Genomic DNA, 6,758 nt, shown 5'->3' on the forward strand with positions numbered 1-6,758 from the left:
TACAAGTTCAGTTTGAAATGAGGAGAAAGAGTTCAAAGGATTGACATTGCTTATTTCAGAAACCAGTCAGGAAAAAAATAAATTTACGCCATTACCTACAGGTCCTTCTCAGCATCAGTTAAAACAATAAATGTCATTTTCAATGCAAAAATATTTTTTTTCAAAATATATTCTGACTTCTCCTATTCTATTGACCTTGTTTCTTACAAAAACTGTCTTGAATGTTCCTTTCCTGCATCTCTTTATGTCTCTACTAGACTTTGAGGAACAGAGTGCAATTTTTAGATGAAAGGGATTTCTTAATTTTTCCAGTGTATATATATCCAGAAGGTAACACATTTTTCCTCCATGGAATCAAAAAATGTGAAAAAAAAAATATGGTGACTGACATTAATATCATCTTGTTCCATCAGATTAGACAAAACCTGCCAGTACAACTGCTTTACAAGGCTGTACTCCATCCAGTGAATCCTTCCCTTTGAAAATGCTCACTGTGTGCTCTAGGCTTGGCAGAGCTTAATCTGGAGGCACAATCCTTCTCTAAAGTCAATTTCACTAGTTTGGATACCATTGCTGACTATGAACCTGTGTGTTTGCCAGTTGGTCTAAAAACGACTCAGCAGCTTCAGATAAGATCTTTCCAGTGTTGTTGTTTCATGTCTTTAACATATGTAGCACCTTTACTTCTTCATGGCTGTGTTTTCTGACTCCTTTGATTTTCCTGTCTGTCATTGCTTCCTCTTCCTATGCCCCGAAGCCTCATTTTCTGCCCTCTCCTTTGACTCCCACTATTTCGAACTCACATTATCATTCTCTTGCCTTTGGATGTGTTCAGTCTCTGTCAGACTGTGGTAACAAATACATGATCCTGTAAGAAGTTGGTGTGCACAGTCCTTCCAGCACTGAGGAAGAAACAGAGGGGGTTAGTTTATATTGCAGTAATAAGTTAATTGAGCTATTTCCTTGGAAACTAGGGGACAGGAAGCAAGGAAGGTGGATGGGTCATGGTAGCAGGTTAAGCTTGCAGGGGGCAATTCATAGATTTGCATTTTATCTCTGAGGTTCCAGTGATTCCTTCTTCATACAAACTATCAGATAGGATTAAAAAGAGACAGGATAAATAATGCATGGTGTTATTGGCTAAAAAAATATTGCTAGAATTCACTTCAAACAGCATACTCTATTATATTGTTAGATTTTCAGAGCCCTTCCATTAGTGCACATTTAAACATGTAATATTTTCCAATTAAATGTGTTAGTAGGAATTATTCATTTTAATAATTAAAGCATTTCCAGAGCTCCCTGAAGAGCGTTACCATGGAGGATTGGACCCTCTGCTGGGAACACTCACAGCATGCTAGTGTACAGTATAGGCCAGCTGCTTAATGTCAGTCGTGCAGATGCATGAAATTCAATCCTGTGGCACATTAGCATTGGTTGCATATGTCTGTCCTTTCTGTGCCTTTTATATCTGTCAAAGTTAGTTTTTTGGGTAGCTTTTGAATTCTGGGGCTTATGGAGCCCATATCCTCAGACAGGATGCAAAGCTGCCTTTCTCCCACTGCATAGTATGGTGACAACTTCCTCATATCTTTGGTCCTCTTAGCTTGTTAATCAAGGACCAAAGAGAAGGCTTTTATGTTCTAGTTGTTTGCCTTGTATTTCTTTTGGAAGATGGCTAGTCCAGACAATTGATAAGCTGGCATTGGCACTCCTTCTGCTAGTTCACTTTCTTGGCATGCTCCTCTTCTTTAAAGATCAGAAATTAAAGACATCTGGATATTGAAAATCCCATGGTGCACCCTGAAGTGGAGGATTTGATGTGGTATCCTTGGACAAGATTCCGTTTTACCTCTGCTGTGTAGTGCATTGGCTGGATACCAGTTGGCCTGTGTGGCTGTCACCCTCCCACTAGAGATGGCTGATGCTCAGTGTTTGTAAGTGGGCACATGAAAGGAGACAGACAGACTGCAAAATGCTTTAAAAACAAGAGGTATGATACAGAATTAAGCTTCACTGCCATCAGAAGATCTCCAGCCCATATTCAAAGATGCAAATCACAGACTAATTTGAACACAAGGAAACCTGGCAAACAAATGAAGATGGGAATCACAGGGCTCTGCATCCTCTCAACAGGAAGAGGGGCAAGGAACTGGTTGAGACGTTAAGTTCTTTCAGGCAAGCAGAGAAACCTGGGGGAAGACATCTTATTTCTTTTCCAGCTAAGCCAAACAATTAAACCAATAAAATAACTTTCAAGAGACAATGCGCCACAGAAACAGATGTCAACCAAATCATTTTATTGTTACTACAAATGTCCTTGTAGTACCTACTTCCTTCTCTACATACAGAGAAATCAGATCACTTCACAGTACTAATATGCCTTTAAAATGTGCAAATAATCCAGACCTCCTACATTGTTCTAGTGAATCAATAATGTCATGAAATATTAAGATTTTCTTGATCTGATTTTCAATGTTTATTTCATACCCTATATCCTTGGAATGCTTACAGATAAAATTCATAGTTTGTGTTCCTCGGGCTGTGATTTTGAGATGGACAAAAGTTTATCAATGGTTCGTAGGGAAATACAGTGGTCAATGCTAAAATATTTCTGAATAAGTTGGCTTAAAAAATTCCTTGGCATTGAAAGAATCCTTAGAAAAAGAGTTCTGAAGGCACTACAATCCTGCTGGCAAGAACTAAGAGATTTTTTCACATTGAAAATATCAACTAATTATATAAAACAAGCTGAAATCTAGCCAAAACATTCAGGGCAATTGTTTAGCCATTCCATTAACAACCAAAAACCAAAGTCTTGTGTGAATTTGGGATAAGCTCTTTTGAAAAGCTTGAAAGTTCACAACAGACAGGAAGGTAATTTCCAGTCAAATACTTAGTAGCATACATTTTGATTCACTTGAAGATTAAAAAAAAAAACGTTTTTCAAGGAAAAATAAATGTCATTGGTCTTTCTTTTCTTTTTTTCTTTTTCCCATGGAGACCCAAAAGACAAAATCAGGTGAACTTACTGGTGGGATTTGGGATGCTAAGCTATCTTCTCCAGTATTATAACTAATCACTAGGTTGATACACTTCTGTGAGCAGAAGTGTGACTGTTTTTATGTATCTAACCAGAATCATTGGGATATATGGATTACTCTCCTTTGTTTTATTTTGGTTTTTTAAACTCTACAGCTAGCACTGGCTTCACATCTTGATCTCTTTGTGCCTGGGTTGACTGACAGTAGTCAGCAGAATACTGCTGCAGCAACCAAGGCAAGTCAAATCTTGGGCTGCGGCTGCAGGGCCACTACTAGCAGACATAGAGATGTAATCATCCAACTTTACTCAGAGCTTGTCAGGCCACACCTGGAGTACAGTTTAAGAAAGATGCAGACAGATTGGAGAGGGTCAAAGGAGAGCTATGAAGATCATCAAAGGGCTGGAGAATCTGCCCTTTGAGGAAAGACTGAAGGAGTTAGGTACCTTCTCCCTGGAGAAAAGAAGGCTCAGAGTTACCACACTGCAACATTATAGTACTTAAAGGGTGAGTAGAAAGAGGATGCAGACACTTTCTATTCACAAGGACCCACACTGAGGAGTTAAGGGGCAACAGGTACAAGTTGCACTGGAACCAGTTGCAACTCAACATAAGAAAGATTTTTTTTTGTAGGGAGAACAACCAAGAACTGGAACAATCTCCCCAGGGACACAGCGGAGTCCCCATCACTGGAGATTTTGAAGACATAATTGGGCAGGGTGCTAATCTAGGCTCCCTCTCCCAAAAAAGATTAGACTAAAGATTTGAGATGATCTCTCAAAGCCCCTTCTAACTGGGCTGTGATTCCATGGTTCCATGGTACTGGACATTCAAAAAATGTACTTAGGTAAATTAATTTATGTTTTGTTTATTTTGTATGGATCCAGCTCAGAAATTCCTCCAGAATGTTATTTTCTCTTTAAATCATTCTAAAGTTACTTGAGTATGCAGGAATAAATGTAAGTTTTTTAATCTATGAGACACCAAACATGGCCAAATAAGTGCAATCTGTATCTGATCCTCTCCTGAATGCTTCTTTACCAAAGAAGTAATTGTCCATAATTTTGCATAAACAGGTATGTTCACCTGCATTGCGTTACCATTTGGTAAACCCTAAGAAGATGACTCTGGGAAGTGTTGGTAATTAGTTCTTCATGTTCTCTGTGTTCCCTAACTTACCATTGACATCTGATGAAAATAAATTGAGCTCAGTAACACTGAACTAAGTAACAGTCAGTAAAACTGGCTTAAAATCATTCTTGTTTACAATTATTTTTATTGCTAAAATGATGTTGCATTCACAGATGGAAGTACTTGAAGCAGCTAATGTTGCTTGTACATTGCAGCTTCAGCTTTGAACACTGATTGAACAATTGATTTCCATCTTCTCAGTGACATGTCTGTCTGCACAGTTTGTAACAGGACACATTTGTTGAACTATGATGGAACTGGAACAAGGGAGTCAAACTAGGGGTGAAAAGAAGCAATTGCTTTGTAAATTTTATAAAAGATAATCCACAAAGATATTCTACTTGTTTGACCTCCTCTGCTATTACACTCTGAATACTGTTGCCTGCTTCAGAGCTACTTCTTAATATGGTTCACACTGGTGTTTCTGAGCTGACAACGCAAGGTCACAGATACGTGGTCTTCTGTCAGCCTCTTTTCTAATGGGTGAGCACGAAGTGGCCTCATGACAGAAAAGCCCAGACTAACATCACTTAGGTAGCCAAGTGTTGTTTAAAAGTGTGGTACAGGAGAAGAAATGAGAGGGAAATGGTCCTGGTCAGTGGGCAGCTGAGTAATGAGATGACTAGATGAGTGAAACAAAGCAGTGATCTCCCAGACATGTCTGGAAACCAGAGGTGGATAACCAGCCTTCTTCAGAGTTGAGGGGCCTACTTCTGATACGTCTCACAGACCAAGATGGCTAAAAGAAATCAGATACTTATCTGTCAATTTTAATCAGGCATAGACTGTGACTAAACTGCAACATGGACAATAAACACACTTAGTGGCTGATAACAAATTCAAAACCAGGTATGTCCCTAAAAACATTTTGCATATATGAGTTTCTCCATCACTCTTGGACACAGGTCAGAGCTCCCTCTGGAGTCTGGGATCCTGAATTCAGATTTCTTCTCCAAAGTGCAGAATCTCAGTTTCTCTGTCTGTTCCCTCCACTTTATAATAACTTCCCTTTTGTAATTAGTTGCACAATCAAACAAGACCTCTGTACAAGGAAAACATCTCTCTTCCTCATGTCTTTATGACTTCCTGCCTTATAAGACTGATACTTAAATCTCAAGCTTTGTCAAACTTAAAAAACCAAAATAATTATTTTGGACAACGGTTTTTCATGAAGCTCCACCTGTCCTCTTTTCCTCAGCTTCACCTCAGTGGGAGACTTTCAAAAGTGTGAGTCTGTGTAGTCGCAGCTTGTGTGAATGCCATTGCGTGGGAGAAGTTAAAGACTAGAAGTTTGTGTTCTGACCAAAACAAACTTAAGGACCTACTGCATCAAACAGAGCTACTTAGCAGGCCAATAAGAGAACTTTAAAGCTACTGCACACTTTAGTCTCTTTCTTTCACTTCAGAAAGATGACAGTGGGACTGTCTGTTGGACAGTAAGAGTGACAAATATCTTTGAAAATATTAATACAGGAGGAAACGGAGAGAAGGGAGACAACCATTCATGCTAACAAAGAAAATTTGGCCTCTTTGCCATCTTCTAGACTCAAGCAAGAAATTTCAGAAGTTAATGCATTTAGGCTGTGGAGGCTCTGAACTAGGTTGTCAGGTGGCTGCCAGAGCTAGTTTGAGGAAGTAAGAGGAGCAAGCAAGAGGCCTTGGTCCAATTAGAGAGCTGAAATGCATTTTTGTAATGCCCCTCTCTTCTTGGTATCTTCTCCGGTAGCTGACGAGATCATTAGAACATATATATAGCTGTTACTTACACCTTCCCCCAGCTTTGCAGTGCAAATCTGACCTGTTTTTTCTCCATCCACCAACCCCTCCACCCACCTCCAACTGGCTACCAATCTGTGACATTTTTTGCTCATTTTTTACAGTTGTGCAGGCTGGCCCTGCTGTGCATGGAAAACCAAAATGGCTCATTTCCTCTCTGTATTTCTACCCCATATGCACAACATCAACACGGGGCTCTTTCAAACTGTATTACTATAGCAACTGGTTTCAGATGTCTCTCAGATCTAGTGTTTCAGCAGAAGCATTCAATGCACTGTAAAAGTCTTTCAGCTGGACTTATGAAACTCTTCCATTTGATCTTATTGCTGGGTTTGCTCCTGGAAAAAAATCTGAATTAGAGAATAAGTAAAGTCATTGGGTACCTGGTAACAAATAGAAATATATGTATAGATATATAAATAAACAATAATAATAGAATTAGCATATTTTACTTTAAAACTCTTAGGGTGAGGTGATCTTCTTCTATATTGAGTGTTCAAAAATCAAACAAACTCTAGAAAATCTTTTCAAAGCTACTTTTCACTGGCGATGACTGTGCAAGTTATTACAAGGAAGACTCAGGTTTATGAATTCTTTTTTTTTTTTTAATTCCAAATCAGCTACTCAGATTAATGTTGTGGATATTTAGTTATGTGATTACAGTGAATGATTCCTTGAGCATACGAGGATTAAGCAAAAACATATGTTTGTAAATCTAAGTCTAATATATGATTTGGAAAAAGCTTTC

Source organism: Colius striatus, chromosome Z (genome assembly GCF_028858725.1).
Source record: "Colius striatus isolate bColStr4 chromosome Z, bColStr4.1.hap1, whole genome shotgun sequence".
In the NCBI taxonomy this organism is placed as follows: Eukaryota; Metazoa; Chordata; class Aves; order Coliiformes; family Coliidae; genus Colius; species Colius striatus.